The sequence below is a fragment of the Macrobrachium nipponense genome, chromosome 43 (assembly GCF_015104395.2).
Source record: "Macrobrachium nipponense isolate FS-2020 chromosome 43, ASM1510439v2, whole genome shotgun sequence".
Taxonomy (NCBI): domain Eukaryota; kingdom Metazoa; phylum Arthropoda; class Malacostraca; order Decapoda; family Palaemonidae; genus Macrobrachium; species Macrobrachium nipponense.
Window position 1 is genome coordinate 45,615,797 of NC_061104.1, and position 15,918 is coordinate 45,631,714.

General features: G+C 37.9%; 1 pseudogene; it reads left to right on the top strand.

Annotated features, from left to right (window-relative positions):
• The first annotated feature begins 8,277 nt into the window (after positions 1-8,277).
• LOC135213712 (protein similar-like) overlaps positions 8,278-15,918 on the top strand; it is a 228,707-nt pseudogene continuing 221,066 nt past the window's right edge.

The window sequence follows — 15,918 nt, forward strand, 5'->3', positions numbered from 1 at the left end:
ACTGCGTTTGACGGGGATTTGGGTGGACCGTGCTGCTGATGAGTCATTTGTGAAGGGTTTACGAAGTCTGGTATTCAAGAATTATTTTCCACCATTATATAAACTCAAGCTATAGTCTTCTCTCACGGTTCATGTTCATAGTTGATTAGATTCTTTCACTTCCTTGGATATTAAACCACCCCTATTTTCCTTTCCTACTGAATCACTGGTAGTTATCATCATCACCGGCTCTCTCTCTCTCTCTCTCTCTCTCTCTCTCTCTCTCTCTCTCTCTCTACTCTCTCTCTCTCTCTCTGTGTGTTTTTCTTATCTGTTTTCCTTTCCTTCTAAATCTTTGGAAATATAGTCATCATCATAACTCTCTCTCTCTCTGTGTTTTACTTATCTAAGTAATAGAGCTATCTGTTATCCTTTCTTTTCTGAATCGTTGGCAAGTATCGTCATCATCAACTCTCTCTCTCTCTCTCTCTCTCTCTCTCTCTCTCTCTCTCTCTCTCTCTCTCTCTCTACTTATCCAAAGTATAGTTATTCCATTAAGCTTATGGCAACTTCCGTCGTCCTTAACAAGTTTTAATCTTCGAAATTGAAGGATGGCGAGTCCTTCGAGAGACCGAAGGAGCCACTTATATGCACATACGACGCGTTAGTATGCCATTGGAACCCGTAGGACGTGTCTTTATGTCTTCTGTGGGAGATGTCTTTCGGAATACTAATGGCGCGGTCCCTCGCCCGACTCTGGTGGTGTTTATAGTGTTGGTGAGGACTTGGAAGAATGTTCGTAAAAGGTGGAAATGGGTATGGGAATAATGCTGTGCGGTAAAAGGTTTGATTTAGGTGTTGTGTGAAGGTGCTTGGTATGTGGGGAATGACATTGTCTGATAAAGGAAGTTGTTGAGTTGGGGGAATGTCTGGTAAAGGAAGTTGTTCGGTTGGGGAATGTATGATAAAGATGTTTAGTCGGGGGCTGCCTGGTAAAGTAAGTTTACTTGGGGAATGTCTGATAAAGGAAGTTCTTCAGTTGGGGAATGTCTGGTAAGGGTAGTTGTTGAGTTCGGGAATGTATGATAAAGATGTTTAGTTTCGGGCTGCCTGATAAAGTAAGTTTAGTTGGGAAAGGAAGTTGTTTAGTTGGGGAATGTCATCTAAAGAAAGTTCTTTAGTTGGGGCATGTTTGGTAAATGTAGTTGTTTGGTTGGGGAATGTCAGATAAAGAAAGTTTAGTTGTGGAATGTCTGGTAAAGGAAGTTATTTAGTTGGGGCATGTCAGATAAAGAAAGTTTATTTGAGGAATGACTAGTAAATGAAGTTTTTCAGCCGGGGCATGTCTGATAAAGGAAGTTGTTCAGCTGAGGAATGTCTGGTAAAGGAAGTTGTTTAGATTGGGAATGTCTGATAAAGGGCGTTCTTTAGTTGGGGAATGTCTGATAAAAGAAGTTGTTCAGTTATGTATTTGGAGAACTTCTTCATTTTGCCAGACGGGAATTGGAGAAAGATAAAGAAGTTTGGGTTACTGCGAATTTATTCAAGCTTTATAGAAGTTTGCTTTGTTGTGGATTAGTGTCAGAGAATAAAATGTTTCCACGATGTGAAATTAAAGTTAGTATTTGGTTTATGTCGGAAGTGACATGAGTGTACTGGTTTTGAGTTTGTATATGTTTAAATATTTGTGTGTGTGTGTGTGCGGTATGGGTATGTAAGTAGGGCATTGGACATTGACAACTGAGGTTGTTCTGTTAAGATATCAGTGTATGACAATGGAAATTGATCTGTGGAACACATGTTGCATAAAAAATTCTTTTACGTGGCAACAAGTGTCACACATTGGTATTTGTTTGTTGGGAATGAATGACCTAATGTTTATCAAGTGGCAACAAGTCACGCAATGACATTTGAAGGATAATATTGTTGATACAGATTTTTTTTTTCGGGAAGATTGTTATAAGTTTAGATTTTTAGGCATGTGGGATTTTAGCGATAGGCATGAGAACTTGGTTTATGGGTAATTAATGTTAGTTAAGGAATCTTAAATCTCAAACGTGTTTTGTTTTGCTGCTTTAGTAATATTTATTAATTTATATTTAGTTTTAGGTCAAAGGAAATTATTGTAGAGATGACTATTTGTCTGTCCGTCCGCACTTTTTCTGCCCGCCCTCAGATCTTAAAACCTGCTGAGGCTAGAGGGCTGCAAATTGGTATGTTGATCATCCACCCTCCAATCATCTTGCATACAAAATTGCAGCCCTCTAGCCTCAGCAGATTTTATCCTATTTATAAGATGATGGTGTGCGTCTGGCACAGCTGTAGGTGCCAACACAGGCCACCAACGGCAGTGGCTGAGAGTTTCATGCAGTATTATACGCTGTATAGAAACTTCGGCTTATTTTTTTTTTTTTTCCTTAACAGTATTTAGAGATGTTATTCAGTAAACTGAGCAGTTATTGTTTCACTACTAAGTTTGGTTTTGTGTCATTATATTATTTATATTGGTAAGTTTCAACTGTTGTCTGACGTTCACATTTAACCCGAAAATATGTAAAGTTAATGGTTAGCGTCAATCAAGACCAGTCAAAGAGCATAAATTGACGAAGAGTAGACTGGTTACGACGACGTGGGACCCTCAACGAAACAGACATTGATGGATTGATTCTTTGGTCTCTGGCAAAGTGACAAGCAACAAGGGGAATTAATGTGAGTGAGAGAGGATTGGGAAGAAGATAGATTTAAAAAGGGGGGGGGGGGGGGGGGGGGGGTGTGAGGGGAGCGTAATGGATAAATGCCTTCAGTAGTATAGTGAAGAATTGAAGAAATGATACTTCAGTTTCAAGTGGCACTGTTTAATTTGAAAAACATAGTAAACAATATTTTTTACTTGCATTTACCATCATCTGATAGTTTATTTTATGAGTAAAATGTGCTGGATGTAACTTGGGGAGGTCAAGAATAAATGCGAAAAGATGAGCATCGAATGGAAAGGCAGTTAGTTGAATATAGAATATAGAATTTAGGCCAAAGGCCAAGCACGGGGACCTATAAGGTCATTCAGCGCTGAAACGGAAGTTGACAGTGGAAAGGTTTGAAAGGTGTAACAGAGGAAAACTTCAAACCAGTTGCACTGTGAATCTAGTGTTAGGAGAGGGTGGAAAGTAAGATGGAAGAAAAAGAATATGGAAGGAGGTACAGTAAAAGGAAAAAAAGTGGTTGCAGCTAGGGGCCGAAGGCACGCTGCAAATAATATTAAGTAATGCCTACAGTGCGTTGCATAAGGTCTACTGACGGCACTAACCCCCTACGGGTTAGAAAAAAAAAAACCTAAGGGTGTCACTACAAATGCGTGTTGTCTCGGTCCGATTAAGTTCGCTGTGAATACATCACAGGTTGCCGACTCCGTCATGATGGGAAGTCAGATGAAAAGATTGCAGACCACTGACCAGGAGAGAGAGAGAGAGAGAGAGAGAGAGAGAGAGAGAGAGAGAGAGAGAGAGAGAGAGAAAGGTTCTGAAATTGATTAGAGAAGCGTCTCAAAGGATGAGAAAAGCCAGTCGGAGAGGAATGTGGGTTAGACTAGAATGCGGTTGGCACTATTATGCAAAGTGTCCGATTAAATTTTCTGCAAAGTACAGCGGGATCCTGAAAGTATCAGGACATCTTAAGGATTGTTAGTGCTGCTAGGACTGGTTTTCCAGTTTTAACAGCAACAAGTTTTCAATTAAGTGGGAAGCTGGCCTGAGACTAAAGGTCCCCATACACTGAGCGACTGTCTGAACGATTGTTCTTATCGACTCACACGCACACTATTCAGACAGTATGAACGATCTCCCCGCCGATTTCAGTCTGAACAAAGATCTTGTCTCTAGAAGAGACGAGCGCGATAGCGTTATATCGGTAGACAAACCCATACATTGAAAGACCTGTGTATGACAGACATAAGTCGCAAGCCAGCAACCTGGTCGTGACAGATTCCCGCTGAGATCGTTCAGACACGAAGCTCCGCCCACTTTAGCATTCAGACAAGCCCATACACAGTGTTTTTCCGAACGATACAGACAGTCGCTCAGACAGTCGTTCAGACAATCGTTCAGTGTATGGGGGCCTTTAGGGATTTAGTGAAACCGCTAGATGAAAGCTGCAGAGAAAATCTGTGTAACTTGAAAAGGGGATGGTTTCCGAAACTGAAGAGGAAATTGTCAGAGGTCGCCTTTTCTGAATTATATATTAAATGACCATTCGGAATCTTTTAGGGAATAAGATCAACGCGAAGGAGTAGTTGAAAATGCACTACTCAAATGTACCTCATAGTTCGTGCATATCAAATCGAAATATTAAAGCAGGTGCTTGATAAGTGTGAGTTCGTTTTGGTGTTTAAGCATTCAGCTGAAAGGCAAATAAGAGAAACTATACATATAAATTAAACTTTCCTCATATTAGGTGTCAAGTATGTCCTGAGAGAGAGAGAGAGAGAGAGAGAGAGAGAGAGAGAGAGAGAGAGAATTTCTGGAGGTTGACAAATAATAACGGATATTTAAATCAGTCGTCAGTGACTTCTCTCCCTGAGGTTCTTGCCGAACGATTAATGCTCTCTCTCTCTCTCTCTCTCTCTCTCTCTCTCTCTCTCTCTCTCTCTCTCTCTCTGTGTGTGTGTGTGTGTGGGTGTGTGGGCAGTGCTGCAACTTCTCTCTTTGTGGGCAGTGCTTCAACTTCTACTTATGATTATCTCTCTCTCTCTCTCTCTCTCTCTCTCTCTCTCTCTCTCTCTCTCTCTCTCTCTCTGTGGGTGTCTGGGCAGTGCTGCAACTTCTCTCTTTGTGGGCAGTGCTTCAACTTCTACTTATGATTCTCTCTCTCTCTCTCTCTCTCTCTCTCTCTCTCTCTCTCTCTCTCTCTCTCTCTCTCCCTGAGCAGTGCTGCAACTTATCATTTTATCCAAATCACTCTCTCTTCTAAGAATGATTTTACCTCTCTCTCTCTCTCTCTCTCTCTCTGTGTGTGAACAGTGCTGCAACCTCTAATTTTATGATTTTTCTCTACATATGTGAGAGAGAGAGAACTGAGAGATCAGAGAGTTGTGAGTCATGCTTTTTATCTCTCGAGTGGTACCTGAAGGGGTGCACTTGTTGAATTTTAACGACAAAAGACATCGCCATCACACTCTGTCCCTGTAATTCCTCGCGAAAGGTTGACTTCTACTTTCGACACATTTTTCTCATATTTTCTCTTTTAAAAACTGTTAATATTTATAGATTCAAGTATTGGGTTCCATGTATTTAAAGTATCCTAATCTGCGTTCATTCTTAATCGTTTGGTTATTCTCTTTCTATGCCTGTATAAGACCAGCTCTCTCTCTCTCTCTCTCTCTCTCTCTCTCTCTCTCTCTCTCTCTCTCTCTCTCTCTCTCTCTCTCTCAGATGCATCCACATAATCTCTCCTTCAGATGACCCCTCGAAGGACTTTTCATTGTTGCTTAATGAGTATGGCTCGCCATTTTAGTATGCACGAAGAAACTGTCGCATATTAATGGCAGTCTTAAGGCTCTCTCTCTCTCTCCTTAGGACAACTGCGCGGATGCAAGCGCTCGTTACGACGCATAACCTACAACTATAGGCAGTATATATATATAGTTCAATTTCCATCATGATTGCAGGTGGACACTCGTTCAAAGCGGTTTGTATTTCTGTGATCATACTATATATATATATATATATATATATATATATATATATATATATATTATAATATACACACACATATATATATATATATATATAAATATATATTATATATATATACATATATATATATACACACAACACACATATATAATATATATATAATATATATATATATATATATATATATATATATTATATGGTAAAGGTGATGGTCGGAACTATGTAGTATGTATGTATTGTGTGTATGTTCGCTATAGACGGCGAAATTACTGAACCGACGTGAACCAAAGTCAGTCCATATATATGTAAATTTTATAACGGATGGTTTTTAGCCGGTTGCTGTTTTGATCCTGATATCTGGCTGGATATGCAATCTTCTTTAATATTATTATTCGTAGAGAAAAAAAAGAATGCTTCTCTAGAAACCAGTCATTGTAACGCCAGATTGCTCAAGCATATCAACCAACCAGCAAACCTTTTTGTTTGAGGTAAATAGCCGGTACCTATCGAGGATGGTTACGTAAACTTCCTCTTTATTATACGGGCGCTGTGTCCTGGCATCTCGTAGATCCCCATAACTGCCCATTTCTACCTGTTGGCATCTGTTGCCTTCTCCTCCTGCTGAGGTCGGGCTGAGAAATTGCGACCGTAAATCATAATAAAGGGGACATCGGAGGTCTCTCTCTCTCTCTCTCTCTCTCTCTCCTCTCCTCCTCCTCCTCCTCCTCCTCCTCCTCCTCCTCCTCCTGCCTCCTCCTCCCTCCTCCCCTCCTCGCTGTGTAATACATTCTTATTTATTCAAGCCTGCAATGCACTTCTGCTCGATATATCATTTATGCAACAGACTCGTAGTTCCTATCGTAAACAGCAACGTTCAAAATGGTTAATCATTCTGACTGTTGCTGTTTATGACGGGAATGATGTTGTTGAAACGATATATTGAACTGTAATGCATTGCAGGATGAAATATAGGATCTTTCCTAGATCCTGACCCCCGACAAAGTTTGGGGGTCGTTGTCTAGGACTAATCTTTCTTTATCTTTACAGTCTTTTGTTTTATGTTTATACAGTTATTCCCGACGGGCTTTTAGTACTAAACACACCGCGAAGGTGGATACATACCGGGCTAAAATTTTACCCCTTCGGGGTCACTATCTAGGAAATATCCGAAATATTCAAGAGTTATAACAATTGAAGCGATTTAAAAAAATTCTATTAAAAGAATATAGTTAAATTATAGCAAAATGCATTGCACTGAACTTTCTAGATTATGATGCTTTGAATTTCGTAAATCTATTAAAGGAATATAGTTAAATTATGGCAAAATGCATTCCACTACACTGAACTTTAAAGATTATGATGCTTTGAAATTCGTAAATCTATTAAAGGAATATAGTTAAATTATGGCAAAATGCATTGCACTGCACTGAACTTTAAAGATTATGATGCTTTGAATTTCGTAAATCTAGTCAGGGAATATAGTTAAATTATGGCAAAATGCTTAGCACTGAACTTTCCAGATTATGATGCTTTGATTACATTGAAAGTAGACAGAAGTTTTGGAAATCTCAGTCTCAGTAGGAAAAGAAGAGCTTAGTAGGTTAAGAGACACCACATTGTATTTGTGACGCTTTTTCATTATTTCTCCATAACAACATTTTTAAGCCTAAAAGAGACATTACAGTATTTGAATAGTAGATGCTTTGAATTTCTTAAAACAGGAAGCGCAGATTTTCTTTCCACTTTTCCTGCAAAAGTTGCAAAGGGAGGATCTTTAGAGCGAGTTTTATACCTTTTTTCCTCCACCGTTCACTTTTTTGACCGCTTCGGCTGCAGCTGTCGATCAGCTAGCTTTATGGGCCGCTTGGTAGACTCGCCAATCCAGTCTATGGAAGTTGCATGTTTACTTTTTGCCGTCCAAAAAAATAGGTTTTCCGTTTCCCGCCCTCGATTACCATATAGAGACTTGGATGCCTTCGCGCTCGCTTGCCGCTGCTTAATTAGTGGAGTAACCTCGCAGACATGGTAAGAGCCAAAAATGAAAATTAAAAAGTAAATGGGAAAAAATAATATAGTCTCCCTATCTGATTATGTCTGATTTTTTTTTTCGGGGAGAAAACTGCATAGCCCATCAGGTATCTCTCTCTCTCTCTCTCTCTCTCTCTCTCTCTCTCTCTCTCTCTCTCTCTCTCTCTCTCTCTCTCTCTCTCCACCTTCTTGTTGTTCCAAGGTAGAGCGAATTGGATATTGAAGGACGTTATTGTAAATTAATGCTTTTTTGTGAATCACGGTGATGCGATAAAATTAATTCACACACACACACACACACACATACATAAATATATATATAATTATAAAGCTTGTGACTTTTCATGAATAAGTGTCTTCTAGATACCATCTACTTTGAATGTGGTCCTGGTATTAATGTCATTAATTAGGTTAACAATTGTAATATATATATTGTTTGTATATATTATATATATACATACATACATTACATACATGCATACTCGATTAAGATTAATTAATCTGTCTCTTACATTTTTCAGCAATCTCCATCTTTCTCTAAATGTAATTGAAACCAACCTTCTGTTCCTTCTTCTCCTCCCCAGGTGGACGTGATGGGCCAATGCCTTTATGAGTACACCCACCCTTGCGACCACGAAGAGGCGCGCGCCCTGGTGTCCTCCAAAGGCCCCCAGGAGCCACGGCACGCCTTCCTGAGGCTCAAGTGCACGCTCACCGCCAAAGGGCGCTCGGTCAACCTCAAGAGCGCATCCTACAAGGTAAAAAAAAAAGAGGGAATAGGGTAGGATAGGGATCCTACGATTGTCTGTTCGTCTTTCGGTTTTGTCTGTGTTTTTGGAATGTGATGGTCATTAGTCTTCTCTCTCTCTCTCTCTCTCTCTCTCTCTCTCTCTCTCTCTCTCTCTCTCTCTCAAATTATCATTTTAGTTTTGTAAAATTTATTCTCTCTTTCCCTCTATCAAATTATCATTTTAATTCCATGAAATATTATTCTCTCTCTCTCTCTCTCTCTCTCTCTCTCTCTCTCTCTCTCTCTCTCTCTCTCTCTCGTATCCCTTTCTATCAAGTCATCATTTTAATTCTGTGAAATCTTACTCTCTCTCTCTCTCTCTCTTAAATTATCATTTTAATTCTATGAAATGTTCTCTCTCTCTCTCTCTCTCTCTCTCTCTCTCTCTCTCTCTCATATTCTGAAATGGAAATCTAAAATCTCTCTCTCTATCTCTCGTCTCTATCTCTCTCTCTCTCTCTCTCTCTCTCTCTCTCTCTCTCTCTCAGAAAAGCTTTCTAATGGAAGTTCATGAGGCTTTCCTATTTCATGAGGTGGCCTTTCAACACTGTTGAATCAGCTGTTTCCTGTTGACATTCAGGTGGTCCTGTCATATCACCCTAAATATATTTGGTTTGACGTGTAGAAAAACATTATATGTAAATGATGTTGGTGCAAAACATTATATGTAAATGATGTTGGTGCAAAACATTATATGTAAATGGATGTAGTTGAAAAACTTGTATGTAAATGATGTTGGTGAAAAACATTATATGTAAATGATGTTGGTCAGTGTAGGAATATTTGCCTGTGTTTTGGGTGGATATGCATTTAAATAGATTTGTAAAACGAAAAACACAAGAAAGATTATTATATATTAAATATAGCTACATTTCAAAGGTCAACACATTACGCTACAACAGTTCAATAGATGAATACCTAGAAAAGAAAACGTATTACTTAGAATACTCAGTAATATGTTTACTTATATAACCCTCATTGTTGTGGAATTGATTTTTGGTAAATTTCTGATCGGTGTTATTCAAGATAACCTGTTAAGCAGCTACCTTGTCTTTTGCTAATTTATTTGTATTTTTATCTATTTTACGATTGATTCATATGTCTTTTTTTTATCTTTTCTTAACTGTTCTCTCTTATTTTCTGTATTTTATATTGCCTTCTGTAACATATTTCAAATGAACGTAAATACGTGTTAAGCTTCTTTATAATAATGATAATTGTTTAGCTTCTGTAAAATAATAATAATAATAATAAAAATAATTGCTTAGCTTCTGTATAAATAATGATGATATTTTTTGGTAAAAGACCCTCTTTTAGGTAAATACTGTAAAAGAAAATGGCAGAATTGATTTTCATATATTAATTTTTTTATTTTCCTTATAATCCGCTTCTCTGGCTCAGCGATGTTTGGCCAGTTACTCGGAAACATCGCCGAGCCAGAGAAGCCGATTATAAGAAAATTAGAAAAAAGTAATAATATTAATAATAATTGAAAAAGAAACCCACAAAATTACTGTGTATAACGTGTTTACTTATAAGCATATACATTTTATTTTACTCAACATTCGAGTACTTCCAGGCCTTATTTGTGGCCCTTTTTCAAGAGATGTGTAGCTTGTCAGCCTGGGGTCAAGGCCCAGCAGTCTTCCTATTAATAATAATAATAATGAACCTTGAACTTTTCTTTTTTAATTTTCAGGTTGTTCGGGTGAGCGGCGAACTTGTGAAGGGCGAGGACGATGCCTGGGTCGTGGCACTGGGCACCCCAGTGCCACATCCCTCGAACATCGAGTTCCCACTCGACAAGCAGACCTTCGTCAGCAAGCATTCGCTGGACATGAAGTTCACCTACGTCGATGACAAGTAGGGCCAGATTTCATTATGTAATAAGTGTGTGTCTGAGTGTAGTAAGACATATATATATATATATATATATATATATATATATATATATATCATACTATAATGTATGTATATATGTATATGTGTTTTTAATAACCATAAATTACACTTTGAAAACAATTGTGTGGAGAAATCGAGATGTTCAGAGGACTGTGCGGTTATTAAAATGGCATATGTACTGTCTGATAAAAAAGTAAGCAAAAGATTCTAAAATATAATATATATATATATATATATATATATATGATATATATATATATATATATATATATAAATATATATATATCTAAATTAATATATATCTGTGTGTGTGTATTTTGAATTTCTTCTCCACAGCCGTATTAGTATATGTTTTTGTTTATAAATAGCCTTTTTTTTCATGTTTTGAAAATAAAAAATAAAAAATTATTTTACTCCAGAAATATATATTTATATTTTATTGTATAATTAGCGTTGTTATTGGCATTCTAAAAGTCAGTTATGTTTTGAGTTTCTTCTCCAAAGCCGTATTAGTATATGGTTTTTGTTTATAAGTAAGCTTTGAAAACTCTGAGTTGTTTTGAATTTCTTCCTCAGAGCCGTATTAATATATAGTTTTTCTTAAAATTAGCATTTTAAAGCTCTGAGTTATGTTTTGAGTTTCTTCTCCAAGTTCAGTTATGTTTTGAATTTCTTCTCCAAAGCCGTATTAATATGTAGTTTTGTCTATAAGTAGCCTTTTTAAGCTCAGTTATGTTTTGAATTTTCTTCCTCAGAGCCGTATTAGTAATATGGTTTTTGTTTATAAGGAGCCTTTTAAAGCTCAGAGTTGTTTTGAATTTTTCCTCCATAGCCGTATTTGTAATATGGTTTTGTTTATAAGTAACCTTTTAAGGCTCTGAGTTATGTTTAGAATTTCTTCCTCAGAGCCGTATTAATATAGTTTTGTCTATAAGTAGCCTTTTTTAAGCTGTTATGTTTTAAATTTCTTCCTCAGAGCCGTATTAGTATATGGTTTTGTCTAGATATATGGTTTCGTTTATAAGTAGCCTTTGAAAGCTCTGAGTTATGTTTTGAATTTCTCCTCCAAAGCCGTATTAGTATATGGTGTTTGTGCATGCCTTTAAGTAGTCTTTGAAAGCTCTAAGTTATGTATTGAAAATAAAACCAATTACATCTTCCCAACAGCGTCAGCGAATTCTGCGGATACGCGGGCGACGAATTGATGGGACGGTCCCTTTACGAGATGCACCACGCTCTAGATACGGATCTCATCAAAGATGCATACAAGACATGTGAGTGTTGAGTCTTTTTATTATGTTTTTTTTTTTCCTCTTATTTTTTGCTGGGCTTGACGGCGGCGTCAGTCGACCTTGGAAGCTGCGACGCCGACAGATGGTGTTAGCCGGTCTTTTTGTCGTTCGTCCATAGTTTGCTTGGATTTTGAATCTCTCTCTCTCTCTCTCTCTCATCTCTCTCTCTCTCGTCCTCTCTCTCTCTCGCCCTTTCTCTCTCTCTCCAACTCTCTCTCTTCTCTCTTCGAATTTAGTCGTTCATATTTAATTAGAGAACATTCCTTGCATCTCTCTCTCTCCCCCTCTCTCGTCATAGGAATGAGTCTTTTTCTAGAGTCCCTCATAAAAGAATCCCGTTTTCTATGAAGACTGCGTCCCGATGTGAGTGTGGGAAGCGGCTCGATAACCGAGGACTCAGTTGGCACTGTTGCCAGAGCAACAGCCGAAAGGCGGCCATGGGTATCTGTGGGGGTTGTGGTGGGGTCCTTGGGGGGCCTGGGGAGTGGGAGCCCCCCTCTGGGAAGGGCCTCTAGAGGCTAGCTTATTGTATTTATTTTCACCGTGCGTGAATGCCCACGTTTAATGGGTGGAAGATAAAGGCAGTTTAATATGATTGCCGTTGCGTTTCCAACGGTTACGTTCATATTCCGGTTGTGGACTGTGACTTTGGAGAGCTTTGCGAAGCTTTTTCATTATTGTGTTTTAGAAAGACTATATATATATATATATATATATATATATATATATATATATATATGTATGTATATATAGATAATGTGTGTATATATGTATGTATATATATATATATTAATCGCTATATATATCTATATATATATATACATATAATAATGTATATACGTATATATATACATATACGTGTGTTTGATTTAAAACACAAGGTAAAACGTGATGCTTATAATAATAATAATAACAATAACAATAATAATAATACTAATAATAATAATAATATTTTTACTCTAATAAATATATGTGCACACGTATGTAATATCTATATACGTATACGCATGTATATATAGATGTGTATTTAGTATATACACACATTTACACACACGCGCGCACAGAGTCCCTTTCCAGATCGTCCTGACTCTCTCGCCATGTTGTCTTCCAGAGAACAACCACCAAAAGTCCGGCCGCAGGCACAGAGAGGATGATGTGATTGGCTTCGCGTCAAAAGTTTCTAATGATTGTTTCTTGCCCAAAAATTGTCCTCTCTCTCTCTCTCTCTCTCTCTCTCTCTCTCTCTCTCTCTCTCTCTCCCAATCCGCTGTAATGCCTTGTGATTGGGTTGTTGCCTATTTCTGACCGGGGAAGTTACCTCGTTCCTCGGAAGTTGTCATGGCGCCGGTCTTTAGGAACTCGGTACTTCGTGTGTGCGTTAATGTGTGTGTGTGTGTGTGTATGTATGTTTGTGCATTTCCGTGATGAGTGTATCTCTCCGTAATGCAGTCTGGAATATGACAGAGGCATCAGGTTTTGTCTGTCTGTTTGGGTATAGTTTTTATTTTATTTTTATTTTATTTATTTTGTTTGCGACTCTTGAAGGTTGTATAAAAATTGCAGGAGTAAAATGTTCTCGTTATTGAGCGCTTAATGCTGGTGATTATTATTATTATTATTATTATTATTATTATTATTATTATTATTATTATTATTACAATGGTAACAACATGTTATCAGAAATGACAGCAATGTAAATGCAGATCGAGATAGAAAGTACCGACCCTAGAGCCATTACGTACCGTCTGCTATGTACACGGAGGCCAGCGATTGATAGATATTATTATTATTATTATTATTATTATTATTATTATTATTGCTGTCGTTGTTGTTGACTGCTATTTTCAGTGGTGTCCGGGTTGAACTCATTTACTTGTGTCTATAGACAAAGGTAAGGTATTCGCCATATACATGTGCTTTGTATCAATTTCTCTCTCTCTCTCTCTCTCTCTCTCTCTTCTCCTCTCTCTCTCCTCTCTCTCTCTCTCTCTCTCTCTCTCTCTCCTCCCCACATTTATGCCTTTTCCTGATACTCGTAAAAAGAACAGTGCTATTAAATTTCTCGGCACTTGTGTAGACTCGCCAGTATTGAACACTGCTCTTGGCTTTTGGTTCGCTGGCATGATTCGCTTTCAGGAAATTAAATTTTTTACGTGGCTGGTGCTCTTTTTAGTAAGACCTGTTATTATTATTATTATTATTATTATTATTATTATTATTATTATTATTATTATTATTATTATTATTATTATTATTATTATTATTATTATTATTATTATTATAGAAGATGAACCCTATTCATATGGAACAAGCGCACCACAGGGGCCATTGACTTGAAATTCAAGCTTCCAAAGAATATTAAGGTTTTCATTATGAATAAGTTAAGAGGAGGTGAAGGGAAATTCAGAAATAAGCGATCTGGCCCTTGAAGAAAAAATTAATAAACAGATACAAAATGTTTAGAAATGCAAGTTTTGGGGTAGTAATGAATTGCAACCAAGCTTGCATTTTCGAAGTTTTAATTGCTCGACATCCTCAGGGAGTCTGTCTGAGGATTATTGATTCATTATACTCGTACCATTTTTGCTTTTAGACTATGATAATTATTTGAATTGATATTCTTTGGTGGTTATTCATTATCATTATTCCTTGCAAAGTAGTCTGGAATATAAGAAAAGACTCTGAATCTTGATTTATTATACTTGTACCATTTTGTTGGTTATTTATTATCATTATTCCTTGCAAAGTAGCTAGTCAGGAACACAAGAAAAACCGCTGCAAGTCTTGTTTAATTGTCCCAGTAGGTCTCCCCTTTGTACGTTCGTCTGTCAATTACTGGACTTATCGCGTGAATGGTTTGGTTTCAGTGATAGTTAGCTAATGGGTTGTGCAGAGCGCGACCTTGGTCTACTCATAACTGTCCAACTTTGGCAATTATTTTGGCGAAAATGTAAGTCTCTAGATTATAGCGCTATGCAGTTCCCTCCTCGTCACAGCAGAGTAAGTTTGCTTTTCATTAACTGCTGAAGAAAGGGCTTAATTGCCTTAATTTGGGAGAGAGAGAGAGAGAGAGAGAGGAGAGAGAGAGAGAGAGAGAGATTTCGTAAAACTCTACGGGATCATAACATAAGGTTACAATTTATGATTGTGGGTGATTGTTTATATACATTTAATATCTTTGCTTTGTGGGGCATTATTTATTAGTTGTGTTGCGGTGTGTTTCATCATTTTAAAACTAAGTAAATAATGCGCCGAAGTTTCTTCAGTCGTAATCGAGTTTTCTGTGCAGCGTGTAATGCTGCATAACTCTCAGCCACGACCCATGACACTTACAGCCGCGGCCTATGAAACTTTCAACCACTGCCCATGAAACTCTCAGCCGCGGCCTATGAAACTCTCAGCCACTGCCCATGAAACTCTCAGCCGCGGCCTATGAAACTTTCAGACACAGTCCACTTGTGTCCTGTGTTATTGGCACCTGTAGCGTTGCCAGACGCACAATTATGGCCAACTGTAGCCTTAAATAAAATGAAAGCTACTAAGGTTAGAGGGCTGCAATTTGGTATGTTTTATGATTGGAGGGCGGTTGATCAACATAGCAATTTGCAGCCCTCTAGCCTTAGCCGTTTATCAAGATCTGAGGACGGATAGATAAAGTGCGGCGGACGGACAAATAGCCACCTCAATTTTTTTTTTTTTTTTTAGGAAAGCTAAAAGGGGAGCCATAAGAATAAACAATAAACATTATGGAAATATCTCGCATTCAATGTTAACACACGTCAGCAGCTGACATGACAAATTGCATATTAAGAACGCGCGGACAGGGCATGTCCACAAAATTGCTTTCCGCCTGTGTTCGTCGTTCATTCTACATCTCTCATGTGAGGAACAAAGCCTCGAGAGTAATATTGGAGAGAGAGAGAGAGAGAGAGAGAGATTCGTAAAAACTCTCCAACGGAAAAGCAAGTTTCATAAAGACCTGCTTTCTGATGCAAATTCAAAAGATATTGTCTCGTTCGTGGTACAGAAGAATTTCCGAGTTGAATTTGATTTCTAGGAAGCCCCCCCTCCCCACCCCCCCCCCCCCCACCCCCCCCCCCCCCCCCCCCCCCCCCCCCCCGCCAAATTTTATCTTCCATTTATTTTATATACATTTTTTAAAGACTTCCTTTTTCGAACCAGCATACTTACAGAATAGTTATGCTTTTGTGATTCTGTTTTCCCGTTTTCAATGGTTGTA